A 15,092-nucleotide genomic window follows, 5' to 3' on the forward strand; every position below is an offset into this window, starting at 1 on the left:
TTTAATATAGTATGTTACATTGATTCAATATATTTTTAAAATAGGGTTAAACTATTCTCAAATAAAATCCAGGCTAAAGGAAGCTTTGATGTGTTGTCTCACTGTTATATGTGAACCTAGACAAGGCCTCTCCACTCTTCTTTCTAAGAAGTCCTCTGGATTTCTTACGCTTCTACCGTTTGCTTCTCACTTTCCTTGTAGTCTCTCATGAAAATATATTTTCAAGAATAAAAATATTTACATCTTGGAAAAGATGTAAATCTATAACCCTAGAATAATAGATGGCTAAGACTGCAAATGGCTTCAGAGTTCATTTTGTTCACTTGTCAAAAAAACAGAGAACTTGCTTTGTTTTAAAAAATGTGCTATTGAAGTATATTTCAACAGTTCAAGTTTCATTTCTCATTACATCATTAATGTAATGAGGTTTGATACATACATATAAACAGAGAGAAAAGTGATTACATATAGGACTGGCTATGAGTAGATCAAAAACTATTTCACTTCAACTGGAATGTGTCTTCTTCCCAGTTTACTATTATGAAATCCATCTGACTAGTTTTATACATCAGTATGCTAAATGAAAAAATGCAGTTTACCAAAAATATTTCACTTACATCATCTCATTGAGTCCTTCAGACAACCCAGTGAAGTAGATATTATAAATCCCAACAGACACATACGAGTCAAAAGAGTGATTATATGTCAGGCGTGGTGGCTCATGCCTGCAGTCCCAATGCTTTGGGAAGTTGAAGAGGGAGGATCACTTGAGGCCAGGAGTTTGAGACCAGCCTGGGCAACATAGCTAGATCTTGTCTCTACAAAAAAAAAAAAAAAAAAGAAAAAGAAAATTAGCCAGGCATGGTGGCATATACCTGTAGTCCTAGCTACTTGGGAGGCTGAGGTGTGGGGATCATGCCCAGGAGTTCAAGGCTTCAGTGAGCTGTGATCAGGCCACTGCACTCCAACCTGGGTGATAGAGCAAGACTCTGTTTCTTTAAAAAAAAAAAAAAAAAAAAAAAGGTGATTACAAAATGGTAGTCAAAAGACAAGTGGAGAATTCTAGAGAGAAGGAATATATGATTGCAGTTTCAGAAAGGAGTTAAAAGTTTAAGTTGTTAGATGCAAGCAAAGGTTTTAAAAGAATTTAGTAGTCTTAATATCAAAATGGTAATAACCATATGAAATCATGGTCTTAAATGGAAAAATATTTCCAGCTCTGTCACTAAAGTGACCTGGAAGCCAACTACAAGTACACATGTAGAAATCTTTTATATGTGCTACCAAAGCTGACATTTAAGCTTCTAATCTATTGTTCATTAAAAGAACTTTTTGGTTTTTTTTTTTTTTTTTTTTTTGAGGCACGGTCTCACTCTGTTGCCCAGGCTGGAGTGCAGTGGTGTAATCATGGCTCACTGCAGCCTCCACCTCCAGGGCTCAAGTGATCCTCCTGCCTCAGCTTCCTGAGTAACTGGGACTACAGGGACATGCCACCACACCTGGCTGATTGTTGGATTTTTTTTTTGTAGAGTTGGGATCTTACCATGCTGCCCAGGCTGGTCTCAAACTCCTGAGCTCAAGCAATCTGCCTGCCTTGGCCTCCCAAAGTGCTGGGATTACAGGTGTGAGCCACCATGCCAGGCCTTTTCTTTCTTTCTTTCTTTTTTGAAAGGAGATTTTTTTTGGGGGTGAATGTTGGATTTTATATCTTGTTGGTGGGAAAAATAAGGTGGGTATGAAACATTTGTTTTTACTAGAAAGTTAAGTCTGAGCCCTTGATGAATACTAAAAAAGAGAACAATTAATATAAAGCATGGAAAAGGAAATCATAATAAAAAATAAAGATGACCAGAATAGGAAATGTTTTATTCTATCTTTCTTTTATTATATAAGGCAGTAGTGATGTTAAAAGGTGTTGTATACTTCTATTAAGCATGTGCTTATTTACATAATATCATTTATATATTTTTCCCCTATCTCTCGTAGAGAAGGTAACTGTAAATAAGTCAACTATTTCCAGAAACAGTTAAAGCTAGACCAAAAGAGATGGGTTGATTTGCTTTGATGGCCACATTCAATAATCACATAGAGAATCTAAAAACCAAACCTGCAGCCTCCACCTCCAGGGCTCAAGTGATCTTCCTGCCTCAGCTTCGTGGGTAGCTGGAATCCATGCTTTATATTAATTTTTCTCTTTTTTTAGTATTCATCAAGGACTCAGACTTAACTTTCTAGTAAAAACAAATGTTTCGTACCCACCTTATTTTTCCCTCCAACAAGATATAAAATCCAGTATTCACCCCAAAATTAAGCTAAAATTAAGTAAAAAACACAAAATAGAAAAAAAAATTAGGATTTAATGCTGATGTCATGCTTATAGGATCAGGCTTAATAGTAAGAAATGGTTTTTGAAGTATTGGAAACAACAGGAAATAATTTATTTTGCATTTAGAGGGCAACTATTATTACTTACCAGTGATGATCAATTCCATTCGCTCTACCAAAATTGACTATTGGGATCAGCTATCATAGTTGGTACAAAAAAGGTCTAGGACAGGAATAGGTCTATCCAGCATTCAGGATAAGATGGAGAAATGGAAATCTCTGAAAACAAAGCTAATGAAAATAAAAAATGGAAAAGACTGGTAAAGCCAAAGAGTTAGCCTGCAAGTGAGCTACTGATATGCTATGAGTTGACCCAACTCTCATTGAGAAAATTAAACTGCGACTTTATTTACAGTGCCAGAACCAGGATATGTTGCCAGAATGAAGAAGGGATGGGCTATGTGGAGATTGTCTATTAAAATTGCAAGGATTTTGCACCATGTCATCAGTACTTTTGGGATGAGATGATGTTCTTGCCACCCATCAGACATCCTTCTTCAGGAAAGGTCAAGACCTGGACCTCAGGGAAGGCACTCCAAGGCATGTACACCTGGAGACACTGTCACAGTTGCACGCTGTTCTCTCTCTGTATAACCAGAGATTCCCACCTTTCTTTGGGGAATATCCACACTACCCTCTCCCCCAGAGCAACAGGGATTTACTCTAGCAGGGAATCTCATTGGAAACAGAATAATCAGAATTTCCTAGAAACATATGTACCATGTCAAGATCCCCCAAATGATTCTGACTCCCATCCTACTTGGGAGAGGCTAACTTTCCGGGTCGTGAATCACACTTCTCACCAACTTAATTGCAAGGGCTTTAACTTTCACAACGGTAAAAGTAATACTCCATGAAATAGCACAAAGTATCTGGTTTCCAAAAGAAACTTTTTATATGAATCCAAAGTTAAAGAAATTAAAACAGGGACGTGATGATTTAAATGATTAAAATGGACTAATGAAATCATCTTACAGGATACATGCCAAAGTTCCTAGTTTTTTGGTGTAGATCAAACAATTCCACCAAATTCAGTTCTACTACTGAAGGATATTACTGTTGCCAATAAAAATATCATAGTTAACTTGAAGAGAAAGATTTTGCATTTTATTAATCTGAGTTTTAAGAAAAATGTATGAGATGCCAGTGATTTAGAGCAGTAAACTTTTATTTTTTCTGTAATGTGCCTAGGCTAGCAATGAAGAATACATTTTATGCCTTGTGTCAATTACAGTTGACTTCCATGGCTTGCTGGGCAAGACGCTGAGACACACTCTCACTCAGGGAAAGGGGGCTTTAATCAAACTGAAGATGTCTGCCCTTGGCACCAGCACGCATTTTCACAGAAAGGAATTCCTAGTATTCCTTTCTGTGAAGCTAGACATTACACTCCTTATGCTTGAATAGCTTTTAGTATGGTTTGCGAATTAAGACCCAAAGAGGTGAGGAAATAGAGCATTTCTCAGGCAATATATATAGACACTTCTATCAAGCTCTCCTGTGCTCCTCTTGTGGGACTAATTGCTCCTTTCTTGTTACCCCCATGAGCATTTTATGAGCACTGTTACACGGCTACTGCCTTTGTTATTGTTCTTACATGATTACTGCTCCCCTGTTAGTTTGCAACACCCTTGAGGGCAGTGACTGCACTCCATTGCTCCAGCTCCATTGCCGTCAGCCCTCAGCACCCTGGTCTGTGCTTCCTGAGCTGAGGGGCCCTCCCTGACAAGGGGATGAACACATGAAGGGAGTTAAAAGAAATCAGAAAAGTGGGGTGGAAATACCAGGCTTTGCTATCAGCTAACCAGACCCCCCTTGTTCTTACCCCTAAGCCCCCGGTTTTCTGGGCTTATGTCCACAGCCTTCCCATTGAGTTTATCAGCAAGCAACACTTGCAACTTTCAGATAAATTTTTCTTCTCTTTAAGTTCCCTGACTTGAGTTTGAGTTGCCTGGGACATTCTTCCACAAAGACCTAGTTTTTTCTTCCATCCATATCTCTGCTCCCAATACCCACTTTCCGTATGACATGGCATGATAGGAGGTGCAGAATGGGAAGAGCTGATGCAGGTTCCCAGAGTGCAGGATTTCCAGTCGGTTGGCTCTGGCATCAAATTCCAGCTCTGCCACGTACTGTATGGCCTTGGGCAAGTGATTTGTCCTTGTGGGCACCCAGTTAGCCAGGATGAAGTGAATGCAATGTCAACGTCAGGAAATATCTGCAAGGGTCAAGGCAGATGATATATCCCGCAGCTCTGGCGACACTTACTATCCAGCTTCTCTATTCCTCATTCAGCAGTCATTCCCATGTGCATCTTGTATATTGTGACCATTGAAATCTTTTATTATTTATCTTCTTATTACTGAATGCCTGATTTCCCTCCCTGCAGGGCAAAAGCCTGAGGCCCCCACCCTCACTCTACCCCAACCTTCACAAAGTCCTATCCATAGTAGGTGCTCAGTGTGTACAAACATATATATGTATATATGTTTATTGATTGACATATTTATTGATTGACAGCTCATTGGTGTGCATCCACAGCCACAGAGTGGGCTCATTTTGCTTTATTCATTGACATCATGCTGCCTGCTGCCCATGGTCTTGCTGACTCGTCAGGTTTGCTGTCCCACTCTGGGAGGTCTTCTAGGTATTCCACTGGACAGATCAGGACTGATTTCAGGGTTTTCCTGGTACAGACCCATGCAGACTGACTCTGGACAGTGTCAATGTTCTCCAGCCGAAGACCTCTAAGAGCATATCCGTAGCTGAACAAGTTGAATTTCTTACTTGTTGTAGCAAGGGAGAACATACCCCTTGGGGAACAGTGGAGCATTTAAGGAAGAGGGTGCTATAAAAGACTTACTGTGCAGCAAAGAGCTAACATAGCAAGCCTGAGACTGCTTTCAAAGGCCTGCTTGCTAGGTTGGCCCTTGGCCCATATCTGGGAAGTTGAATTTGGGGAATGTTCCCACCATTCCCTAACTTATAAGAGCAGCCCACTGTGCCTCAAGTGTCTGTACAAACAATATGGTCCATGCTAACACCTACTTTCCTTCTGGAAGTCTGGTATTTTGGTTTGTGCTAGGCAGAGAGTGTCTGTGTAGTCAGCCCCCAATAAAACACTGGGCACTGAGTCTCTAATGACCTTCCCTGATAACGGTATTTCACGGTATTGTCACAACTCAATGCTGCAGGATTTAAGCATATCCTATGTGACTCTGCTGGGAGCTTGGGCCTGGTTTCCTTCAAAATTCACCCTATGTAACTTTTCCCTTTGCTGATTTTGCTGTGTATTCTTTCACAGTAATACCTCTTAGCTGTGAGTCTGCCAACATGCTGAATCTCCTGATGCCACTGGCACACTTATTATAAGATGTGAACTCACCTTGGGTGACTCTATGGAAGATGTAAGGGTGCAAGAGACTTTGCTCCGTATCACATCATCTCAAGGAACAGTGGTAATTCTATAATTGGGTATCTCAATAAATCTTATCTAGGAGGAGGGATGGCTAGGACATGGACTAGAACAAGGCCAAAGCTGTAATTGGCAAAGAAGCAGCAGTCACTTACATTAGCTGGTGTAGGGAAATATTGCGTATTTGAATAATGCTCTTGTTTTGTTTAAGTTCACACATGGTTACGGAGGATTCTTTCTTTGTCATGGTCACAGAGTGGCCTTGTTTGAGGCTGATGCTTGGTGAAAATGTTCACATTCAACAGAACACCCAGACCCAACTGTGAGGGCCCATCTGCTCCACAATGTCGGTGGCTGCTTTTCTCTTTCTCAGCAGTAATGTAATCTCAACTTGTCTCGCCTTTAATGCCACAGCTTTCACTTATATGGAAAAGTTTCTCCATAATGGTTTCAGTTTCTCAAGCCTTTATAATTATAGCAGACTTCCAATTACCCGAATCCAATGAGCGAAAATCCCTCCTGTTGGAGACCAAGTTACTGGAGAAGGCCTACCTCATAAGACACAGATGAAATGATTTTATTCTTTGTAATAACTGCTAACCAGCGTACTGCTCTCCCCAGACAGTGGGCACTCCAAATATTCAATTCAATCTAATTTCATGACTTTTGTCACTGGCATTTATTTTAGCAGTCTCTTGTTGGCTGAGAAGATATAGTTGTATGTACTGTGAGGCAACACTATCAAGTCTGTTCACAGCTCTTCTTCCCTGCAGCCCAAGGTTAAGGTTGTGGCTAGCGACCACCTCAAGCAGCTACTGGCAAGCTTTTGACTGCAGCCTGCGGCTCTAACAGTATCAGTCTCTCCAATAAGCATGCCTCTTTGCCCTTTGCTCTGGGTAAGCCTGCAACTCTAATGCCAATTAATTCCCAGCAAAACCCGTTCAGGTGCTGATAGGCACAAGTGGGATCCATCTTTCAAACCTATCAGGAGCTGTTCCCTCTCTCTCTCTGTCCATCTGAATATTTCACCTCTCCTTAGAGCTCCCAATTCTACTCTTGGAACCTGGGCAGAGACAGCTGAAGGTCTAGTAGCTAAGAAATTATTCCACCTAGGAACAGAATGTTCAGCTCCCGTCTTGCAGGCAGTTGTGAGACTTTTGCAGGGAGCACTTCTCCTTGGCTTTGAGAAGAAACCTGGTCTAGAGGCCCCACCCTTTGCTGGAGAGAGAAGAGTAGCTCGTCTTTAAACCTACATCCCTCAGAATGACCTCTTTGATATCTTCTGGAATTAGGAGATGTTATGCCCATTCTGCTAGCAGAGCCCCTCTCGGTGTGCTCCCTGAGTTGGTGGCCCTCTGAGCTTAGCCTAGGAAAACCTCATGTCTTTCCAGGCAGTGGGTCCTAACTTCCAGTTCCGGAGAAGGATCCCACTCAGCATTTCACAGCTAATTCTAATTTCTTCAGTCAGCAATAGCAGATGACAACATCATCTTATTAGGGAACTGTTGACAATTGTGGCAAAGCTTCAAAACTTGCACTGTTCAAAATAGTAGCCACCAGTCCTTGCGGCTATTGAGCCTTTTGAAACATGACCGGTCTACATTGAAATGTGCTGTCATTGTAAAATACATATCGATTCCAAAGACTTAGTATAAATACAGAACACAAAAATCTCGATAATTTCTGTAACAATTCTTTGTTCAAATGATAAGATTTTTGATATATTAGGTTAAATAAAATATATTATCGAAATAAATTCTGCCTGTTTCTTTTTAACATTTTTAAAAGCTGCTACTAGAAAGTGTAATGTTAACTATATGACTCTCATTATATTTCTATTGGACAGGACTGTTCTAGATCAGGAGTTGAAGAACTATGGCCAATTCAGGCCCAACCAGCTTGAGGACTGTTTGTGTAAATAAAGTTTTATTGGAACACAGCCACATAATTTGATTACATATTGTTTGTGATAGCTTTTGTGCTGTAACGGCCAAAATGAGGAGTTGAGACAGAGAGGCCTGAAGAACCCAAAATATTTATTATCTGATCCTTTGCAAACAAGGTTTGTTGGTCTCTCTTCCAGACTATCAAATAAAATGTGTATTTTTTTTCTTTTTAGACACAGTCTCGCTCTGTCACCCAGGCTGGAGTGCAGTGACTGGATCTTGGCTCACTGCAACCTCCACCTCCTGGGTTCAAGAGATTCTCATTCTCCTGCCTCAGCCTCCTGAGTAGCTGGAACTACAGGTGCATGCCACCACACCTAGCTAACTTTTGTATTTTTAGTAAATATGGGGTTTCACCATGTTAGCCAGGCTGGTCTCAAACTCCTAACCTCAGGTGATCCACCAGCCTAGGCCTCCCGAAGTGCAGGGATTATAGGTGTGAGCCACTGAGTCCAGACTAGAATGTACACTTTAAACTTATGAAACTTATGGAATACTTATTGTTCAATATTAAATATATATTATAGCATTTTATTTAGCAGAAAATGAATGCATTTAGGCAATCTTATATTAAGCTGGGTAGTTAAATAGCCATAACACCTTGCTACCCAAATTAGTGGGTAGCAGAACATTTCCCTGAGTTTTATCATGCCAGTATCCTTATGAGAGTTTGTGCTCACTCCCTCATTGACTGTCCCTGCCACACAGTGCAGTTAACGCCCATCCAAGAATTAAGGACTGAACCTGGGGAAAATCTGGATTACTACTTTCATATATGTGTCAGTGACTAGCAGGACTCTACATCAAGATAAATGTCCACTGCGGGTGACCAATAGCCATGACGATTAAATGGAAATGCTTGTCTCAGCCTCAAATCACAGGCTGAAGATATACACTGAAATTACAGTTACACAGAAAGCAGTGTTCTTTCAGAGTGGAGAATGGAACCTTCTGCATGAGAATCGTATCTAAAAACATGTGGTCTCCTCTCTTGAACTCGTGTGGTGGAGCCAATTGGCGCAAATGATTATACTCTTCATTTCCCTACTGACCTTTCATCTTTTTTATTCTTGTCAATTTTCATAGTGAAGCATTACCATTTTGGTGGGGGTGTGTATGTCACGAAAGCACGTTCTGCACCACACTGAAAATTATGGCCACAAAACCTCATTCAATTACACCCTAATAGTGTTTCCTTGGAAATCGTTATGAATTTTGGTTCTTCCTAACCTTTGCCACTGGGGATCAAATAGCACAGCTCAACGTTTCCGTTGCTGCGTTTTATAATGGTGGTAATGTAAGAATTTACTGGGGACTTTATATACAGAGACAAAAGCATGCCACTTTATGAAGCTATTAAACACCATGGATTTTCCCACATGAGAGATCAAGCTTATTGTATTTCTCAAGTATTCCAGCAGTTTCCCCCACAGCCCAGCTCCATTGTGTGAGATGGTGTGGTTGGCTCAGCCATTCTCTATCCTGAGGTTGTTAGTGTCTTGACTACAACCCAGCGATATCACGAAGGCATAGCCGCAGAGACAAGCCACTCTATCACCATGGCTTGTTACTGCGGGACACCTGGCCTCTAAGCAGGAAAGGTTATTATATTCCCTTTTGACAATGGAAGCTTTTCAAGGGGCCAACAATGCATTTTTTTTTTACAGCAGAGATTAAAGTTAAAAACATGACAAGCAGAGAGCAGTCTGCTTTTGTGTGCAGACATCCAGACATTTTATCCAAAGAAGGCAATAAGCTGCGTGATAAAAATTCTAGCTCGAAACTCCCAGGGTTCTCCAATTAGATGCTTATCTTTTCTTTTATGGGTGAGGCTTTGTTTAAAACAAAATTTCTAATGGGGAAAATATGGTTTCACTACTGAAATGCATTTGCTATGGAAATGGCAAGCTGCTGAAACATACAAGGCAAATGATTAACATGAAAAATGATTAAAGAAGATACCTTTATGTTTATAAGATCTTAAAATTCAGAATGATACTCTTTCCATTTAGGGGGAGCAGTGGTACTCATTAAGGCTCTCTTTGGGGGTAATTTAGTTATTAAAATCAATTGTATTTTATGGAAATGACCAAAATATTTCTTAGATTTGAAGGTTTGTGATTTAAAAAAATTAAGAGTTCACTGAATCTGGAGGTATTTATTGTGTGGTTTTAGTCACTGATGTAACTCCAAAAATATGTGAAGCTGCCTATGAGATATAAATCATCTGACTGCCAAATGTCCTCGTCTCTTCTGCAATTGGAAGAAGAGGTAAGTTTCTTTCTAGTGGTGGGCCAGTGGGTATAGTAGTCACTGTGGTGACATCAGGACATCCATGTCGAAACTGCAGCATGCAGTAGCATCTAAATTAATATAAAAAGTGGTATATTGGTTGTTCATTGTTAAATCACAGTTGGGCAGAAAATCCTGATCAGTTGGATGGACAGTTCACCAAAGGCATGAATATTTTGCTTCGAATTCACCAAGATTTACAAAGCATAAGAGTCCACCGAGTGACCTCTGATGCTTTGTATGCTTTTCATTTATTTTCATGATTCCTCAGAGACCTGGGCCCATTTATTCCATTGTGAGCCCATAGGAAAAGTAATCACATACTGGGAATATTCACATAATTTTTCCCTGGGACTCTGAGTTCACAGTCGAATCCAATGGGAATGCCTCTAAGCCAGGGAAAGTGAATGCAGCCCTGCTGGTGCTCAGATCTGGAAGGAGTCATAGGACCTACTGGGTAGAAATGGCTTCTACTGACTTATATTTGCTGACAGGATGCTGTCAGGGGAATCAAGGTGCTGTCGGAAGGACAGACTTGGTGAAGGGGAAATATAAGACATTTTAAGGTCCATCTCCTGAAAAAATAAACTTAAAAAAGATTGAAATGATGGAGGACTTGACCCAATCCTCCAGCACTATTCAGGCTGCACATATTTTCAGCATCTGTCATAAAGGCTCACAGTGCTATGAGGAACTCGAAGTTTAATGGTGTGTAAAATTTTTTTTAACTCTCTTGTTGCCTCTTAGCTGCTCCTTGCAAATGTGGAAAAAGCGTTTTTCTTTCTTTCTTTCTTTCTTTCTTTCTTTCTTTATTTGTGTGTGTGTTTAGTTTTAGAAGCACAATGAGGAAAATGAGGAAAATACAAAGCACTAAGTGCCTTGAGTGAAATGCAGTGAGAATTTTATACTCAGGAAAACATCCAAATGCCAGCTCTACTTGGCTTGTGGAAATTTTCAGACCCCAGGTGCCCAGGGCCCTGATGTTAATTTTCTTTCGGCTGCTCAGACTTCCCTGCACCTACCTATCATTGTTTAGGATCCCAAATCACTGATTCTCTCCTTTCCAAAGCTCTTCAAAGTATCTGATGACTATTTGGTGGAGGAACTCAATGTTGAATTCAGTCCTCACTCACTCAGCCATGCTTGGGAATGTGGGAGAAATGAGTAGAAAATCATTTTTAATTTCAAAAAGAATCCCAGGTATCTCTACATTGTGAATATATGAATACTGTACAATTTATGAGGTGCTGGCAAATATACTACATTACACAGTACAATTTCATGTAATCCATGGAGCTCCAAATGCCCTTTAGAGTGTTTGAAGCCAACATTACAAATACAATTTTAAATAGAGGATGACTAAATGGGTGTAGTTATTCTGTTCAGAGTCTGCTAACGAATTCTCAAGAACGTAGCACGAATTGGTTGTCAAGGTAATGTCTGGGAAGGTGGCAGAAACTGTCACTAAGCCAAGTGGAAAAATTAAACCCTCCCTCCATCATATTCCAGGAATCCTCAAGCAAAAAGAAATTCCTAGACACCTCTCAGAGCCTTTTGTGTCCTCTCTTTCATCCCTCAATCCTCTTTTCCATTTCCCCATAGATGACCAAACAAAATAGAATGTTCCCCAAGAAAACTCATTTTCAAAAGTTGAGTTCAGGGTCAGTCTTATTTTATTTTATTTTTTTCCATCTATGGGTCTTTCTTTTAGTTTATACCCTCTGGGCTGATTCAAATTAGAAGAGTATTTTCGACTCTACAGAGGACACATGGTGGAATAACCTAAATTAGAAATGCATGTTTCATGATAACAGACATTTTCACTCTTGCTGGGCATTTTCAATTGCTGTTCAGCACCTCTGTGACATAAACTAATCCACAGAACCTCTGGAGACTCAGCAGAGAAACTGAGGCCATGAAAGTGATTACAAGACCATTAAGCATAAATGGTGGAAAAGAAATTACATTTGAATTTTTTTCATGTTCTGCTTTTATATAAATTACATAAGACAATGGAAAGAAAAGACCATCTGGATTTAGATTTCATAAAACGAGACTCACATCTGCTTTGGTATGTCATATAAATATTCCTTCATTAGAGAGTTCAGTCTATGAAACACTTTTGGTCAAAAAAGCATTTTAAGAAAAAAGAGGGAGAAATTGCTTTTCATGGATGCTGATTATTTTCAAATCCTCAGTTCTAAATATCAACTGGCAAACACCTCAGAGGATTTTATATAACTTTATTTTTAGAAATAAAAATATCTTAGGCTGTGTCTACTTTGGCCAAGTAATGTACACTGCTTTTTTATGTGTTAAATGGGAGATCTGGTACTTTTTTAAAAATAAAAAATAAGACAGTTTGTGTTCAGCTCAGCTTTTAAAGAGGGCTTATCATATTAGATGAATGTTTCCAGCTCTATTAAATTATTTAGCTCTCCAGCAATCTCTCTTGCCTCCTCCTTTTATCACCTGCTGTCTCTTAGCTCCATCTATTTTGTGTTGGTTTCACCTCAAAATTCACGTGATAGCAAGATGGTGGCAGCAGGTTCAGACTTCTCACCCTCTTAGATTCAAGCCCATAGGGAAGAGTAAGAGGTGCCTTTTCAGAATTTTATTGATGCCGAATGGGTGATGTGCCTATCCTGGATCTAATCACCAATCGCAAAGTCTGGGGAATGTGGTGTTCTGATTGGCTGAGGCCTAATCACATGCCCCACTTCTGAATCGGGGGAGTCAGTCCCACCCAAAGTTTATGGGCCAAGAGTGAAGGAGGATTGGTCCCTGTAGTAGATAGTTTCTATGATGGCCCCTAAAAATCCATGCCTCCTGGTATTTATGCTTTTGTATAATCCCCTCCCCTTGAGTGTGTGCTGGGCCTAGTGACTCATTTTTAACCAATGGAATATGGCAGAGATGATGGAATATCACTTCTGTGATTAGGTCACATGAGATAGTGACGTCCATCTTGCTAGCAGATTCTCTCTATTGCTTTCTTGGTTGGCACATTTTGATGAAGCAAACTTCTGTGCTGGAGGGACCCACATGGCCAGGAACTGAGGGTAGTCTTCAGCCAATAGCCATTGAGGAATGGAGATCCTTATTACAACCACTCTCAAAAAACTGAATCCTGGAAAATAGTCATCTAGGTGAGCTTGGAAGCAGATCCTTCCTCAGCCAAGACTTCAGATGAGACCCTAGCCAAAGCTGGTCACTTGATTACAGATTTATGTCAGAACATGAAACAGTGAATCTGGCTAAGCCACACCCAGACTCCTGACTTAAAGAAACTGTGCATTAATAAATGTAGAGTTTTATGTTGGGATGTTTTTGGTACTTTGTCATACAGCAATAGATAACTAATACAGTGGCTCATGAAAATTTGGTGGTACAGAGTAGTTGAAGTGTGAGCAACACAAACAACAGCTGCCTACAATAGTACATTATAGGCATGAGTTTATTAATCCTTCTGACAACCCTATGAGGTGAGGAAGAATTGCTTTCCCCTCGTTTTTTAAAGATGAGAAGACTAAAGCACAGAGAAATTAAAGAACCAGCTAAAAATTACACAGTGAGTCAAAATAGCACTAGGAACATGAGAATGAAGAGGGTAGAATGGGCTATTGGCAGAGCAAATTTTAACCTTAAGTGGTGTGAAATATGATTGCTTCCTAGTCTCTCTGTAGTTAAAATTATACTCAGAGAACTTATTTCCAATTTTGGAGATTTCAAGTGCCACACTAAACAGGAACCTTCTCCATGCAAACTGCTAATCCTTCCAAGCAGCCACGCAAGGAGTTAGAAGAATCAATGAAACTTATTGGTCCCAAACTGTCAGGAATAATAAGTCATTGTCACCTACTGTCAGCCCTGCCTTTCTTCTCCAGCATGCTTATGAAGCTGCCATAATATGTTATTTCCTGAAAGGTTTCTAAACCAGCCCTGATCAGGATCGAGACTGTCTCATCTATCTCAAGTCCACTAGTGATGGGATCTGGAACTGGTTTTGCTTTCCTTGCCCCAAGTCTTGCATGCCAGGTGTGGGCCATTAACACAATGCAATGTCTCTGTGACAGCTGTCCCGGTTCCCTCTTCTCCTGTGACATTAGCACTGCCTGCTTGCCTGCCAGTGCTGGTTTTCTTGCCATGAACTGCATTTTCCTGACCAGGCAGGGTCCCTGGAAGACAATACATCTTCAAAGAATTGAAAGCTCTCCCTTTCAGGGATGTAAGAAAGCAATCCAAGCATAGGGAAAAGGTTGGGCCAGATGGATTTTAAGGGCTCCTCCCATCTTGAGAAGCTGTATCTCTCTGCTTGCTTGTCTTGATCTGTCTTGTATTACAGTAGTTTTCATTCTTATTTTATTTCTTCTTTTAGATTGTGATCTTTTTGATGTCCATGACTTTATGTTTCTTGCACACAAATATTTTTAATTTTTAAAAAATATAACATGCTTACTGCTTTGATAGCTCTTATTGTGGAGATGAAAACGAGTTTAGGAAAAAAGACATTCTGAGGAGAAGTAAGTAATCTCAGAAATAAAAAGTTTTCTATTTTTAGAAAAAAAGTTTCCTTTTCATGTTGTTCTTTTATATTTATCCTTTATGATTCACTCAATACACACATAATTGTAATGACCTGTGCTGTAACTAATGATGATGGATGTTTTGTTTCAGGTAAAAACAAATCATCTCACAAAAAAGGGCAAAAGTGTCCATTAATATTGCTGATTATTTATAGCACATTTTGGAGGTCCTACTCAAGATTAGAGACATATTACTTAGGTTTTTTTTTTTTTTTTTTTTTTTTTTTGAGACAGAGTCTCAACTCTGTTGCTCAGGCTGGAGTGCAGTGGCATGATCTCAGCTCACTGCAACCTCCGTCTCCTGGGTTCAAGCGATTCTCCTGCCACAGCTTCCTGAGTAGCTGGGATTACAGGCACCCACCACTACATCCAGCTAATTTTTATTATTTTTGGTATAGACAGGCTTTCATGATTTGGCCAGTTTGGTTTTGAACTCCTGACCTCGTGAGTCATGGGCCTCAGCCTCCC

This window comes from Saimiri boliviensis, chromosome X, assembly GCF_048565385.1.
Source record: "Saimiri boliviensis isolate mSaiBol1 chromosome X, mSaiBol1.pri, whole genome shotgun sequence".
NCBI classification, from domain to species: Eukaryota; Metazoa; Chordata; class Mammalia; order Primates; family Cebidae; genus Saimiri; species Saimiri boliviensis.